Source organism: Cynocephalus volans, chromosome 4 (assembly GCF_027409185.1).
Source record: "Cynocephalus volans isolate mCynVol1 chromosome 4, mCynVol1.pri, whole genome shotgun sequence".
Classification (NCBI taxonomy): domain Eukaryota; kingdom Metazoa; phylum Chordata; class Mammalia; order Dermoptera; family Cynocephalidae; genus Cynocephalus; species Cynocephalus volans.
This window is the reverse complement of record NC_084463.1, coordinates 113,753,162-113,770,721: the sequence shown is the minus strand read 5'-3', so window position 1 is coordinate 113,770,721 and position 17,560 is coordinate 113,753,162. Positions and strand designations below refer to the sequence as shown.

At 37.4% G+C, this 17,560-nt stretch overlaps 1 protein-coding gene across 7 annotated transcripts in view; it reads right to left on the bottom strand.

Moving 5' to 3' along the window:
• Positions 1-17,560, bottom strand: part of FAR1 (fatty acyl-CoA reductase 1) — a 105,029-nt gene that overhangs the window by 85,366 nt on the left and 2,103 nt on the right. The window lies entirely within an intron of this gene.

Sequence of the window (17,560 nt, the reverse complement as noted above, 5' to 3'; positions counted from 1 at the left end):
TGCTCAAGCTTACTCATTGAGAAAAATGCAAATTAAAACAAGATTCACTTTTCACTTAGATTGCAAAGACCAAAAAAGTTGATAATCAAAGTAGACAAAGAAAACAGAGGCTTAATCTTTATAGGGGGCAATTTGGCAATATCTAACAAATTTTAAATGACCATTACCTATGACCCTGAAATTCTATTTCTAAAAATTTATCCTGCAGCTATTCCTGCACATATGTGAAATAATGTATTAATTGTAGCACTGATAGCAAAAGAGTGAAAACCTAAGTGTCTGCCAATAGAGGATACTGTAAATAAAATGGTATATTGTGGAGTATACTAACATTTATAAAACAAATATATTTCACAGGGCCTAGTTTCCAAAGCCCTGTAGTTTCAAGTATAACCTAACTTTTAAAATTACATATAGAAATGTTAAGCTTGCAAAAGATAGGAAAATTTCCTCAGGCTAAAGTCTCTGATGTAGATAAAGAATTGTAACACAGCAAAATTGTTGGCTCAAGGACAGATGCCTTTGGAGCAGGTTAACCTAAATGTTGCTTTATTGTTATGTAAAAATACTGAGAAAACTGCTGTAGAAAAAGACAGTATTTGCTAAGAACAAGCTTTTTATTGGTGGATCGACTTAACCTTTTGCAAACTGCATTATGGAATGTCACTTTGTTATTTCACTGATGTTACCAGCCTCTACTGTTAAACTATATTTAGCCATAACTCCACCTATGTTCCTTTTCTGTAACTTTCTGGCCTGTAGCATAAATATTGAGACAGAACCCCAGTTCAGGGTTAATTTCCCTGAGGAAGAATGCCTCTCTCTTGAGGTTTCCAGGAAATTAACCCCTTCGGGGTTTCTCACTGCTCAGAAGAAATGGGCTTTGAGTAATCTCCATCACCCAGGGGAAGAGAGGTGACAAAGAGAGTGTAACAGTATATTCCTATAATGGCATGCTCTGCATCTAAAAAAAGACTGAGGTAGTTCAACATATATTGATATGGAATAGCATTCATGATTAATTTTAAAAATCAAGATATAATACTCTGATATACCCCTTTTTTATGGAAAGAGAAAAGGAATTTTTTAAATGTACGCATTTAATTAGAAATACATGGATTATTTCTGGCAGAACAGTAATACTGGTAATAATGGTTGCCTCTGGGAGGGAGAACTGGGTAACTAGGGATCAGAGATGAGGGCCATTTACTTTTCACTCTATATCCTTTAGTACATTTTTATGTGTAGATACTATCTATTTTTAAAAACCAATACTTTTGTCAAATAGAAAAATCAGAAATCAGAAGTTACCAAAAAAATTTAGGAAGCACAAATTTTCCCCTTTATTAGCCACTCTCCACTATCTTTTGTCTTCTATCAATTACAAACTCATTTTTATCTGTATTTGGAGAAAAACTTTTGACAAATCTTTTTTTTAAGTAAAAATAAAAGTTTAGCATTGTGTTAAGAATAAAAAATATCTTTCTTCTACTAATCTTTATTAAATAATGTTCCATTTCTTTATTAAATGGAAAACCTATTAGATTAAAAACCAGATGATTACTTATCCATGAACCTGGCCCTAACAGGTTGGATATCCTGAACAGACAGGTTGGATATCCTGAACAGAATGAGAAAAGTTCTTTTCCCCCTCAGAATAATGTAGATGTTGAGATGGGATGCACCTCTTCCATCTGTTGAGAGATTCACCACATTTCAATGTGCACCATGTTCACAAAGCAGTAAAGTGCACAAAACTACCAAATACAGTATGGCAGTCTAGACTGGCTCTACCAGTATGTATCTTTCTGCACCATTATTTATCACACACACCCAGTAACTGACAAGGGTATTTGTAAGGACTCTTAGTTCCATGTTTTAGCTGCTACAAGTTTATTCAGGGAAACTAAACACTGAATCTGAAAGTCTCAGGTTGAAGGTCTCATTATTTAATCCAGTTTCCTATCAATTTCCACCATCATAACTGTATTAGTCTGTTTCTGTGGCTTATAACAAAATACCTGAAACTGGGTATTTTATTTTAAAAAATGAAATTTACTGCTTACAGTTTCAGAGGCTGGGAAGTCCAAAGCCCTAGGGCATGGACACAATGTAGCCAAGTTCTGAACTGGCAAGGTTGATCTTTGCCCCAGTTTCCAGTAAGTCCTTTCTTATTTCTATGAGACCTCCTTAGTATGGTCTTCACAGTCCATATTTCCATAAGCATTCTGTTCACCACCATTTAACCAGTCTCTAAAACATCCCAAACTTTCCCTGGTTTTCTTCTTCTAAACTTTCACCAGCAGCTAGGCTTTATCTAGCTTGCGCCTCTAAATTTTTCCAGCCTCTACTCAACACGAAGTTTCAAAGCTGCTTCCACATTTTCAAGTATTTGTTATAAGCAACATCCCATTTCTCTGGTACCAATTTTCTGTATTAGTCCGTTTCTGTTGCTTATTAAAAAAATACCTGAAACTGGGTATTTTATTTAAAAAAAAAAAAAACAAAATTTATTGCTTACAGTTTCAGAGGCTCGGAAGTCCAAAGTCCAGGGAAAACATCTGGTGAAGGCCTTGGTGGTGGCGTGGTGGCGACAGTGACAACGGCAGGGTATCACATTGCAAAATGGCAGAGTAGAGAGACACTAACCTCCTCATTCACTCTCCTTTTAAAGCCCTCCAAACCACACCCACAACCATCATTTTTAATCTATTCACTAGGACATGGTCCTACAATCTAATCACCTTTTCAAGGCCCCACCTTTCAATTACCATAAAAGGATTCCCCACCATCAACATTTACAGTTGGGATTAAATTGGGGGGGGACATTCAACCCAAGGCAACAACTATACCTGTAAGTAGGGCCATTTAGTTGTCTTTCTATTACAAACTGGCTCTTCTGTGCCTTCAGCATATAAACAAATTCAAAGTCAAAACCTACCAGTGGAGACAGTGAGGTGAGCAAATAGACAATTAAAATATTTCATCTTTCTTTTCATTTTTTACTCCCAATCAGAGGCAATTCCAGTGATCAATGCTTTAATTCTGTTTATCTCATTCTCCCACATCTCTCAGCTAAAGGACCACTTGGCAGCAGTACTAAAGAAAATTCAGATAGCAGATAGAAAATTAAGCTAAATGATCTTTTAAAATTCCTTGGGCTGCATGACTTAAAAAGTAACTTCAAATGTCATCCATTAAAACAGGAATTCCAAAATATTCTAAACTGGGAGTTGGCAAAGGTTTTTGTTACGGGCCAAGCAGTAAATATCTTCAGTTTTGTGGACCATACAATCTCAGCAGCAACTTTTCAACTCTGCCACTGTAGCACAAGAGTAGAAGTGAACAATAAACAAATGGGCACGGTTGTGTTCCAATAAAACTTTACGGGAAGCCAGTCTGTGGGCCATAGTTTGCCAATCTCTATTCCAAACCATGGTTTCCAATGTTCCACAAACATTCAGAAAAATGAAGTATAAATGAGAAAGGCATCAATGGGAAAGCAGTACGGTCTAAAAATCCGTTGCCCATAATTTAACTATTACTAGAGTTACTGTGATCAACACTGTAAAATGGACAGTAAATGCTTGTTTGATATAATATCTTCAAAAACAAACCAATAAATTAGTTCAAGGCTTCAGAAACACAGATATACCACAGGCTAAATGCAAAAGAAAAACATGACCTATAACCTTTTTCAAGAAGTGTAAAAAAAAATCTGTATTTCTAAAAGAAAAGCCCATTAAGATGTGTAGGGATGAGGTTTGGGCAGTACTCTTTTGGAGAAAAGACTACAAGTGAAGAAAAGCACAGACTATAACCCTGTCACAGACTCAGAAACTCTTGTCCACTACCTTGTTTAAAAAAATCTTGACACAAAAATAAAAAATAATACAGAATTTAAATAGGTAAATAGCTAACCCAATGCGTGGCAAGATATATTTATTTCTATACTGCATACAGGTCTAAAAACATTTAGATTATTTTTCTTTAAAGAAAAGTATAACTTATTTACAGTTTTACTTAGCCAAAGGTTATAGACAGGGAATGGGGACAAGCACATGGTAAATATCACATAATATGAAAATTCCCCCAGAAAACTGCATGAGCTACAGTGGCCATGAGGGTATCCTAGATATATACATCTCTGCTTCCTCCTTTTTTTCCCTTTACCTTTTTTCCCTTTTCCTTTTTTCCACTGAAAGGGAGATGAGGATTAAGTATCTTTAATCAATTAGAATTAATAACTGTCTAATTCAGAGATTAATGAGCAGATAGAGTTGTGGGGGGGGGGTCCAAGAACATGTTAAAGATACATGCAAAATATTGCTGTGTGTTCATGTATATGTGTGCAAGTATGAGCTAAACAATTCTGGCTAATCAGTTCTAGCTCCTAGACTTAGAGCCTCTTTGCCTCTCCCAATGAGGTAGTTTGAGCTTCCTTACAGCATGGCAACCTCAGGCTAGTCAGATTACTTACAAAGCTGCTAATGGCTTTAAGACCAGTATTCTAGTAAGCTAGGTAGAAGATCTCTCACCTTTCTGACCTTGCCTTGGAAGTCACACAGGGTAACTTTTGCCACATTCTATTGGTTATGATGAGAACCAGAATATGTCACTCCAAAATATGCTTCTTTGACATAAATATTTTTGAGCTAAAGGCAATTAAGAAGCAGCAAACAGAGGAAGAGGTGTTTCTATCTCTGCCCACTCCTTGCTGTCTTAAGACGGGATATAAACTTTGCTTTACTGAAGGCAACTCTTATCAGCTCAGAGATGGCACCAGAGGAATATGCAAACGTACCTTACTCCATTAGTTTACTACCATAAACTATCTTCCCAGTTTCCCACCTCTGGCAGCCTGAAACTGCTTTCCTGTGTCTTGTCATTTCTCTAAAATTTATTGCTCGTTGATGAAGATGATCTATAAACCAAAATTGTAAGCCACTGCAAGCATTAATAAACTTGTTTGTCTTTGTCTTGTTAATCTGTCTTTTGTTACAGGGATCTGTCCCAACTAAGAATTTATAAGGGTTGAGGAGAAATTATGTTTCTTCAACAGTTACAAGTGGTTTAAAACGCTGTCCAAATTCAAGGGGACATAAACCCCACCTCAGGATGAGAGAACAGTCAAGCTCCACAAAAGCGCACATATGTGATGGGAAATATTGCTGTGGCCATCTTTGGAAAATACTGTGAACCCTGAAAAAGCCAATTCCTCAAGATGGATCCTGAGTGGCTGTATTAGTCCATTTTTGTGTTGCAATAACAGAATACCGGAGACTGGGTAATTTATAAAGAAGAGAGGTTTATTTAGCTGACAATTCTGGAACAGCTGCATCTGGCAAAGGCTTCAGGCTGCTTCTACTCTAGGAAAGCAGCAGGCAGTCGGTGGGAACAAGCAGATCACGTGATGATAGGAAGCAGCGGGGGGGGGGGGGGGGGGGGGGAAGAGGGAGGGAGAGGGAGGGATGGTGCCAGGCTCCTTTTAAACAACCAGCTCTCAAGGGAACTAACAGAGCAAGAATTCACTCCTGACCCTCCCAACCCAGGGTGAGCATTCATAAGGGATCCGCCCCCATGACTTAAACAGCTGCCAACACTGCCACATTGGGGATCAGATTTCCACATGAGTTTTAGGGGGACAAGACATCCAAACTCTATCATTAGCTAACTGGGTCTAAATTCTGGATGGAGTCAAGTAGCCATTTGCTGACTAGAGGCTCTACTCGTACCCTGTCTGAGGCTTTCACTGACTGCCTGTTCCTGCATATGCTGCTGGTAACTGCTTTGCGGCCTTACTTTGCCACCTGAACTTAATCAATGGACTGCAACCTGTCAAGAGTTAACTGGCCAGAACTCTGCAAGCCAGAATCTCTCTTTCACATAATGCACCAAACTAATCAAGATGGAGCAAACTCCAAATTCCTCATTTGCACAGGAGGATCAGAACAGGAACCTGGGAGGGAACTTTTTCTATATAAAGCACTCCCTCTCTGTTCTGGTGAAAGGCTGACTCTCCCTGGTTTGCAAACTGTTTGCCAAATAAAGTCTCCTTTATCTCCAAATTCTTTTCCAGTAAAATTCGTTAACAACCTGCCACAAAGAGCATCAAGTGAAGTAACTGCTTTTAACTCTTGAGATTGTCAACGATTAATCCATGTTGGTCCTATTTCACGGGACTAGGGTACAAGAGAGTTCTTCCCTACTACATATTTTTTTAGCCATCCAAAACTCCTTTTAAAAAATATGGTCCCATGGACCTCATGCTTTGAAATATTTTGTCTACCAGAAAACCTCATTTACTAAATAATAATTTCATTTTCCTGTGTTCAATTAACTGTGAACTTTAACCAATAGATTAAACAACTTGTCTTAGTTAGACTATGAAGAAGGCTCAATGTAAACATATACTTTAGGATTTTCTGACAGACTCCCATCTGAAGGCCTACTGGGAACCAATAGTCTAGTAGCTTTTCTAGTATATTTTGGCAACTCTGGAATCTCTTCTTTTTAATGACAAAATAAAATTGTATATATTTATTACATACAACATGATGTTTTGAAATATATATCCATTGTGGATGGAATCTTAAGAGTTTTGATTAAGAATCAACATTTTTAAAAAAACACTAAAAAAAACCCTCCTCTGAAAGTAAGCTATAAGCAACAAATAAAGAACCAAAATGCAAATTCAAAGTGTACAAACTGTAGTCAAGCTGATAAGATTATTGAGTTTCTTTTCCTTTTTCAAAAATTAAGGCTTATCAGGCATTTTTCCACAAACAAAAGAATAGCTCTAACATCTTGGTTAACATTTCTTTTTTCAATAAAGATTCTAGTGCCAAACCCTGTTGTAAGCACCCACTGAAGGAGATATAATGGCCACTCTGTTTGCCTACACAGGCACTGATGTAGCAGTATTTAACTCTGTGTCCTATTTTTCCCAGTGTTTAAGGTACTTCTTGGTAGTAAGGAATCTCAATAGGTTCATTAGTTCTTAGGCCACTACACAACTATTTTGTACACTGATGTTGTTCTACTTTCACAAGTATTAAAGTGCTTCTAGGATCTTATTACCCTAAGAAATTTTAGACATTGAGGAAAATCAGTCTCAGAATTCCTTTCAGCAATGTAAAAATCAAACATAAGACATCTTAAAAAGTCAAGCTCTACTCCATCAGAGAGATGTCGATTCTATAGCGTTAAAATTATGTGGTGACCAGGAAACTTAAATTTTTCAGTAATTTTAATCCTCCTTTGTTTCTGTTTCTGTCCTCAAGGCCTGTATCAGTAGGGTAACTTCTCTACTGTAAAACCTACAGAAGGGCTGTGTTCTTGTTAACACCAGCTTGGTAATACTGCATACTTTTTATGATTCAATTACGAACCATACATATACTTAACTGTTGAAAACCCCTGTCCCTAAAATATGCTTGTACCTTGATAATTAATTGTTCTTATTCCACTTGAAAGTCAAAATTACTGAGCTAAAGGATGACCTAGCTAAAGGGTCAGGATTTAAAAAGCTTGATAAGGGGCCAGCTATGGCTCACTTGGGAGAGTGTGGTACTGACAACACCAAGGCCACGGGTTCAGATCCCCATATAGGGATGGCCGGTTAGCTCACTTGGAAGACGTGGTGCTGACAACAACAAGTTAAGGGTTAAGATCCCCTTACCAGTCATCTTTTAAAAAAAAAAAGCTCGATAATCATTGTTTCAAGGGTCCTCACCCTTGCTATAGGGTGACTAATGTAGAAGTACTCAGAATTAGCCTCAGTCTTGTAAGTAGTAATAACTTCTTTGAACCTGGATGTCAATGATCCCTCCATGTCTCTAGTTTTGAGTGGGAAGAAATAGCTCCAGGAATGTCTTTAAAGGACTAAATCCTGTAACAAAACCTCTCTTCAAAAATCTTTTCCAAAAATAAAAAAAAAAAAAAAAGGATAAAAATAAGAAAAAAAATCTTTTCCTAGTTCATCTTTAAAACTTTGCCAGATTCACAGATACAGCTTGCAACTAAATGCTGTCAGACAGGAATCAGCCCAGGAAGGTATTAAAAACATGAGAGAAATGTCTGATGACTTTTCTGGGCTTTCAATATCTGTTTCCAGCTGTGGAATTGAATTAAGCTTGTAAGAGGCCTACCCCAATAAACTTTGTAACCACGGATTATTGTGTTAAAGATGGGGTGAGAATACGTATGGCAAAGTAAAAATATTAAGAGTATAAAAATCCAGGAATTCTTAAGTCAATTTATCAAAGTCACCTGCAAAAACCCTACTGTTAAGATACTTCCTTCTCCAGATACTGAGATCCAGAATGAAAAGACAGCTAAAATAAATAAGCACAACTGACTTACCAAAAATCACGAAGAGTAATGAATAAGTATTGTAGGAACTGCCATAACCAACGGACCTTGGGCAAGTCAACGAACTTCTCTGGTCACTTGTTAAATTCATGGAAGGAAAGGCCAGATCACTGATCGTTAGATCCTCTTCTGCTCTCAAAGTCTGTATTCTTATTACTATGTATTAGAATAAGTCGTTTCCTAGTCATATATTAACTCGGAGAATTGTTAACTCCAATAGGTTACAAGGGTTATCACTTTAAAGCAATTTACCTAATATTCAACATCTTCAGTCTACGCACTGTTCTTCAGAGTCAAGTGTCCCGTTACCAGCTACTTCACCTGTTCCTATCTCCTGAGGATTCTGCTTATGTTAATAACAATTATTATGGTTACATTATATATGTGCAACCCACAAGTTTTTAAAAACACATTTTTCTAAGAAACTTATTTAGGACAATCTTTCAAACTAAATGGATGATGAGCACTTAGGATCTCAGAGCTCCAAAGAAAACCAATCCTCTGTCTGCCAAATACCCTGTATTACTTCTAGGAGTTATTTCAACAGATGCAAATCTCAAAATACTTTTAACAGATCCTTTTCTTCACAGATCGTAACTGTTTAAGGGCAAGGTAGGTCAAAGAAGTTTCTTCCTTTACTACTGGGGAAAAAAAATGGTACTTATATATGTATTCATTCTTACATCATATATTCTACTTCCTGTCAATCCAGGATGAACAGCAACTACTATATAAAGTACTAAACACTTATTGCAAAATCTTCAGTAAAATCATTCCTATATGTTTATTAAACTAGCACCATTTTGTTTTTCCCCAAGAATTAAGAATTGATCTAATTTTTTTTTAAATTAGGTATTTGCTTAATAAGCTTTAAATTTTATCATTGCTAATAATTAAAAACACTTGTTTTTAAAAGGAGAGCAGAACATACAGAAATATAACTGAGATGAATATTAGCAGTACACTTTCTGCCTACACATTAAAGAATGATTTTTTTTTTTTAAAGAAAATATAATTTTATTAATATTTTTATATTCTAGGATATTGTTGTGGAGCAGTTGGGAGGGAAGGGGAGAGGGGAAAGGGGAAGGAAATGGGATGGAAGGAGGAGGAAAGAGGAGGGGCGGGATTGAAGCCAGTGGCACCCACCTCATTCCCACAGGAGAGACTGGGGGGCTTCCAGCAGTGGCTTGGTCACTGCCGGCCTGGGTGCAGATGTCAGGGGGGTGTGGCAAAAGCCCTCAACCCCCCCCCCCACTTTCCCAGCTCAGGAACCCAGGGCCCTTCTTGCTGCGTCTTGGTGATCATCACTGGGCTGGTCAGGGAACTTTGGCTGAGGCTTGGGGCCTCCCACCACCCTGGGTCGGGAGATCCCAGGGCACTTCCTGCTGTGGCTCAGTGGTCGCCACTGAGCTGGCTGCGTGTCAGAGGGCGTGGCCGAGGCCCTTGTCCCCCACCCTGGGGACTGGCTGTGGGTGTCGGGGGGCATTGCTGAGGTCCCCAGCCCTCCCCGCTGTATGGCTTGGTAGCCCAGGGGATTTCCAGTCCTTCTAGATGTTACAGGTGTGCTTTGGTGAAATGAGACCTTTACTAGTTAATATGAAACTTTGTCTCTGGTTGTGGGTACTTTCTTTTTTCGTTCATTTCTGTGTTGGATTATTTGCTGTTCCCGCCATTTAATCTCTGTGCTGGAACTAATTTGTTGTCCTTTGCTTACTTCTAAAATGTGGGAACTTCCTGTGGGAACCAATACTTGAGCTCTGTGGTTGAGCTAAATTGCTGCTTTGCTGCTGATTCCCTAGGGAAGGCTTTCTATGCAGCTCAGGTTTTAATGGTTGACTTTATAGGTACTTCCAGCTCTTGAAAGATCCAGTGCACTGGGGTTGTGTAGAAACTCTGGTCTGGGCCTGAGTCTTTTCGTCAAACAGCACCCCATGCAATTCTATATTCCTGACCACCCCATGCAATTCTATATTCCTGACCAGTCTCCACTGAGTGGCCCTACGCTGAATGGGAAACAGATCAGCTGTCTTTGCTGTGCACCAGTGTTCTCCCAGTGGGCCCGTCTCCCCCACCGCCCATGTTGCAAACACTTCCGATGGGACGGGCATTGCTCCAGTCCCTTGCAATGGCTCACCGGCCTCTGACTGGCTCCCTTTTTTTCAGCTGTTGTGGATCCTCACTCATATGTGGGGCCACGGGAATCCTATTAGTGGCCTGGCCGTCCTGAGGGCCACAAAGGCCCTGTTCTCCCCTGCCGCCTCCAAGCAACTTCATCCAAAGGGCACAGCTGCAGCTTTTTCCGGCTCCTGCTCCAAGCACTCAGCAGCTCCAGCCTGGATGCTGCCAGGGCTCAAAATGGTCAGAGTGGTTTTTCCTTTCTCTCATTGTGGCTTCTCCCTCCTTCGTGTACTCTGTAGGTCTCTCCTCCTCTTCCCCTGAGCTCTAGCAGCTCCAGCTTGCCTGTCATTACTTTTTAACAGTTGTAAATTGGTTGATTTGTAGGAGAGAGTGACACTGGGGTCCGTGTATTCCACCATCTTGACCAGAAGCCAAGAATGAATTATTAAACCAGGATCCACATATCCCCACAGATATTTGAATGGGTTCTGAGAGTCTTATTAATCCTGAAATTGTATGAAAAATTAAGTGTGTGTATATATATATACATATATATATATATTTTTTTTTTTTTCCTGAAGAGATAGCACAAAGCTTTGAAGAAATGCTCAGAGAGGTTCATGATCTTTGACTAAGAATCTCCGCATCATGAAATATACTTTAATATTTTATTCTCAGTCAAAATGCTTCATAATTATAAGATATAATGGTTTGACTTCCCTAAATTCAAGGATTTCTCATGTACTGTCATGCCAATATTTCTGGCAAGAATTCCGTGATCTAAATTAGATATTTCAAAATAGTCTTATAACTGTCAAATGGTTAACATTTATATTAAACACTCACAAAGAAACAGAGTGCACCCAGGGTCCTAGGCAGGAGCCAAGGGCAGCCCCCTCGGCCCAGAAGCAAGCAAGAAACAGAGCACACCTGGGGTCTTAGGCAGGAGCCAACGGCAGCACCCCCTGCCTGGAAGCAGGTGAAGAGCATGCTAAAAACACCACTTCCATGAGGGTAGCCCACTACAACCACCACCTCATCCACAGCTGCTGCAAAAGTGGCTCAAATGCCACAGCAGTAGCCACAGCCACCGTGCATGCAGCCTACCAGACACTCGACTTCAGCGACACAAGGAGAGTCACCAGTGGAGACTGGAAAAAGAAGAGGACACGTCTCTTCCCAAAGCCCATTCTACAGTAATAAAAGAAGCAACAGCTCTACCAGACTTCCAGACATCAACGAGGATATACTAGAAACATGAAAATCCAAGAAAATATGACACCACCAAAAGAATCCAGTAATTCTCAAATACCAGACCCTATGGAGAAGAAAATCCTTGAAATAACTGAAAAGTAATTCCAGGCAACAATCTTTGAAAAGTAATTCCAGGCAACAATCTTAAGGAAACTTACTGAGATACAAGAAGACTCAGACAACATAATGAAACAAGAAGAAAAAATACAGAATACGAGGAAGGAAATTTTCAAAGAGACTAATACCTTAAAAAAGAATGTAGCAGAACTCATGCAACTGAAAGGGTTGGGCCGGCCCGTGGCTTACTCGGGAGAGTGCGGTGCTGATGCAACTGAAAGGATCCCTCAACAAAATAAAAAACACAACTGAGAGCTTAAGCAGCAGGCTAAACCAAGCAGAAGAATTTCTGATCTTGAAGACAGTCTTTTCGAAATAATCCAGGTGGATGAAAAAAAGAAAAAAAAAAAAAAAATTTAAAAAATGAACAAAATCTAAGAGACCAAGCAGACAACATCAAGCTCACAAACATTCAAATCATGGGTACTTCAGAGGAAAGGAGAAAGGAAAAGTCATGAAAAACCTACTCAACTACATAATATGGAAAATTTTCCAGATATAGGGAGAGAGATGGACCTTCAGATCCAGGAGGCTCAAAGATCCCCAAACCAATTCAACCCAAAAAGATCCTCTCCAAGACAGATTATAGTCAAACTGGCAAAGCTCAAAAACAAAGAGAGAATCTTAAAAGAAGCAAGAGAAAAGTGTCAAGTCACCTATAAGAGAGCCCCTATCAAACTAACAGCAAACTTCTCAACAGAAACTCTACAAGCCAGAAGAAAATAGGACGATATATTCAAAATACTAAAAGAAAAAAACTGACAGCCAAGAATACTATATCCAGCAAGGCTGTTCTTCAGAAACGAGGAAAATAGTGTATTTTCCAGACGAACAAAAACTGTGGGAGTTCACCACCATACAACCAGCCCCTCAAGAAACCCTCAAGGGATTCCTGCATCAGAAATCCAAAAACTGATAATCACTCATCTTACTAGCTATAGACCTTTTCAAAATCTCCGTTTTTTCATAATTCAGTCTCAGTAGGTGTTATGTTTCTAGGAATTTATTCATGTCACCTAGATGATCTAATTTGCTGACCAACAACTATTCATAGTATTCTCTTATAACCCTTTTGATTTCTGTAATTTTGGTTTAATAACCCCTCTTCATTCCTGATTTTAGATATTTGTGTCTTCTCTCTTTTTTCTTATTCTTCTAGGTAAAGGTTGGTCAATTTTGTGGATCTCATCAAAGTACTAACTTTTGGTTTTACTGATCATCTCTATTTTTTTTTTCTATTTTCTATTTCTTTTACCTATGTTCTAATTTTTATTATTTACTTCCTTTGTTAGGTTTGGGCTTTTTTGCTCTTCATTTCCTAGTTTCTTGAAAATGTGTGATTGCAGATTTGAAATCTTTCTTTTTTATTAATGTATACATTTATAAATGTATTAAATAAATTTCCATTTAAATAAATAAATTTAATTAATTTCCCTTTTAGCAAAAAAAAAAAAAAGGCTTTAATAACCACAAACATAAAAAATAAATTAAACACTCACATACGCACACGCACAAAAAAAGCCACCGTTTAATCTCAAAGTGATATACCTGAAAGCTGATGGCACATACCCACAAACATTCTAGCCAGAATGAATCCATTCATACATGTGGTATTATGATATTTAAATGGCTTTTTAACAGAAACGTGCCAAATAATTCCCCAAAGACAATGATACATTCACAAAGTAGTATGTTCTTATTTGTAATACAGCAACTGGCTTTTTTTAAGTACTGATGCAAGAGCTACACCATGCCAATAACCTCTTGTAGAGGTCTAAAAGATACAAATACATACATACAGATTTAGATATAACTTATTCCATGAAGTCAAAGTTAGATTTTTCCAACTGCATGTTTTATCCATGTGATCACCCTCACCTCATCCCCTAAATGTTCTTTTCTCATTGTCTTTACCTGTCTAAATCCTACTTTCATTCCAAAATAATGTCAGTTCCCACTTAAGAGTCTCTATCACCAATTTCAGCACACAATCCAGTGTTACTACAGTCTATTTCACATATGTATATTCAGTCTCCCCAATTACATTATTTCTGCTCTACAGTAGCTTATTATACGTAACTTCTCTTGTCCAACACAATACAATGCACAAGTCTCAAAATACATTTATTTATATGAACATATTTTCACCTTACTTGGATTAACATGTCTATTGTTACAGTTATAATAACTGGTAAAAATGTCTAGGAATTTGCTTCAAAATAAAGAAAGGGGAAGTAGGTGGAGGTATAGATGAAGCAAGATTGACCACAAGTTGATATCTGTTAAAGTGGTGATGTGCATATCACTGTGGGCAATTTTCTATAATACAAAGTTTACAGAAGTTTGCCTCTCCTATGAGTAACAAAGATCTTCTTAAAGACAGATCCAGGAGTTTTCTTTTTTGTATATTTATCCAGCACAGAGCAGATGAATTTAACTTTACAAAACACTTTTCATTCTTTAGGCAGAACTACCTTTAAATAAAATTTCAACAGCTTTTTGATGGTCCCTTAAATCATTTTATTAATTCAGATAAAACATACACTCATTCACTATTTACTGGGTACTTGCTTTCCAAGATATCCTGTCTTGTTAAATGTAGGATAACAAAAATAATTCATCCTCTCTAATAAATTAAGAATCTGACTATATCCTCAAGAATCATGACAAAAAGGACAGGGAGGGAAGACAGGGAGATGAAGAAAAAAATAGTAAAAAGCAATAGTAAAAAACTGTAAAATAGTAAAAAAAAAAAAAAAAGACTGTATCTCTTAAAGATACAGTTTTTAATAAAGGTATTTAAGGCATCCATGTTTTTAATTAGAAAGAGGGCATACAGCTCGTTCAAGCTAGACAGGCTTAGAAGTTCTCCTCCCTACTCCATATTACAGATGAAGAAACTAAAGCAGAAGCGGGCAGGGGGTGGTATGACTTTCCTAAAGTTACACATCAAGTTACTAACAAAACCAAAATTAAAACTCAAATCTGCTGCTTCAGAGTTCAAAGTAAATTTTCTACATCACAACACTTTTTTGTATACCATATTAACTAATTAAAAAGAATGACTATGTTAGTATTAATATATTCTTTAATTCTATATTATACCATATCAAAAAAAAAAAGAAAGTAATAAGATAAGTAAAGGGGGGAGGCTGGGAAGAAAATGCACACAACAAACTGGTAAGATGGTTATGTATGAAAACTATACGTATATACCACACTTCCTCAATTATGAGAAACATTTGACTTTAAGACAATAACCATTTCATAAACATTTAGAAATAAATATTCACACTGTAAAATACATCTTCATTTGAAAAAATACTAAAATGTGAAAACATACGTCTCTAAAGCAAGAAAATGTAATATAATGCACCCTATAAGATACATAAAATTGCTATCATTTATGTAGAGGCAGTGTCACAAGACACAAAGACTCAGAGCAAGAGTCTCACCTTCTAAGGTAACAAACAGTTACTAAATACCGAAGGCTATGTGGTATTTTTTTCAACTGTAGGTATTAATATAAATAAGTCCTTCTTGCTATTTGTCTCATATGTACAAGTTTCAGAGTTACACAAAGCAAGGTTTGAATCCTAGCTCTGCCACTTAGTTCTCCAACCTTTGGAAAGTTACTACCTCCTCTGAGCCTCATTCTCCTCATCTGTAAAATGGGTACACATATTAGAGGATTATATGAGAATAAAATGTGATCACTTATTTAAGGAATACAGTACAGTGCTTGGATGAAGAATTAAATGGAAACACATTAAGCTTCTTCCCACAATTCTAAAAACTAGATTTACAAGAATCCCCCTTCCTTATTTAGGAGACTGTACTGATCCTAGGGCAAATCCTACTAGTTTGCTTGCAAACAACTACTTGATGAGCAAAGCTTATTTTTCTTGATATTTGTCTCTTTTCTTCTTCAAACTGGAAACAAAAAACAATGATGAATCTGGAAGTGTTTAGTTGATCAGTTATGTATAATTTCAGCATTTCAATATTGTTTTACTGAACTGAAACTCTAATCCCATTATAAACACACTGAAGAGAGGAACTACAGAACCAATGTGTGGGAAGAAGGAAGGATATGTGGCCGGGGGGGGGGGGGGGGGGGACAGTTAAAATGACTCAATTCTATGAGTAGTTTGTTTTCTTTTAACCATAAATTCATTTATTAAGCTCTAAGAAAACAAACGTTCAGGAGAGTCAAGACCATATCTCTGTAACTCAGGGTGCTTTAGTGACCTGATCCCTCAGATTAAGCAAATGCCATCTTTCAGTATGGCTTTTCAGTTTCCACCAGTAACAACCCAGTCATTTCCAAGATGGGAACATGTCTATCAAAGTGGCTTATATGGAGTAGGCACTGAAATAAGACTATATTTTCTCCTACCCCAAGTTCATATTTTAGGAGACTATATTTTCTTGTACCCACATAATCCCTCACTATCATCTCATTTCTGTTGAATGATCTCCTCCCATCATAAAAATAACGATGCTCATTTTTTAAAATTTGGAAATATGCAAAAACTACAAACACTTTTAAACCACCAATGATCTTTCCAGCCAAAGATTAAAACATTATAAGGGGTCATACCATCATCTTTCCTATGAATTTAACCATAATTGTGATCATACCAAATCTTTCAATTTGAACAGTGTACTTGCTACAAAACAATATTAACTCCAAGCAGTCTTCAAAAAGTTTGTGGAAAGATTCATGTTATCTTTTAATTCTACTTTTCCATGAACTTTTTGAAATACCCTTGTACCAATCCATAACTTAATATCCTCATTCCAGCTTTCTTAATGAAGAAATGAATGAGACTAAATTCACATTACGTTTTTCCTTACTTAATCCAATGGTTTGTTTTCAATCATTATTCTTCTGAGTCTCTCAGCTACATATTTTGTTGCTGACCACTTCCTCTTTCTCAAAATTCTTTCTTGCTCAGCATCTACAAAAATCTCTAACCTTTTTTTCTTTACTGGCTCTACTAAAAATGGCTCAGGCCTAACTGTTGAATTTCCTTGTCAACTGTGAATCCCCGGCACTGAGCACAGTGCCTGTGGCGTCAGGCAGATGCTCAATTAATGTTTACTGACTGGGTTAGACTATATGAAAGCCAACAGGAATCCTGTTGAGAAAAGGATTAAAAAAAAAAGTTTACTGACTAATTCTTGACAATCTTGACCTGCCACTTACTAGATCTACAGTGGCAAGTCACATCTCTCTGAATCTCAGCTCCCTCTTTTATAAAATATAGACAATCAGAAGAAAATGATACTTGAAAGCTCAAAACACACAGTAGCACCCAATAAATTTTGCTTTTATTAATATAATCTAGTATAGGATTCAAAAATGTTTCTAATTGCTATATATTGACTGTAAAATCTACCTCTCAATAAACCAACTTATTTTCACTACGTTCTCTTATCAGAACTATCAAAAAATATTTTTGCACTCTTTGCTTTACTGCCTATCTCCAAACCATCATCAACTATTTTACTTCTTCTCTCCTAGCCACCAGACAGAACCACCATTTATAACTAGCTTCAACAACAGGCTTTGTTGGTTTCCACACCTTACATCCCCCTAAATCTTCTATTTTTTTGGCAGCTGGCCAGTGTGGGGATCTGAACCCTTGACCTTGGTGTTGTAACACCATGCTCTAACCAACTGAGCTAA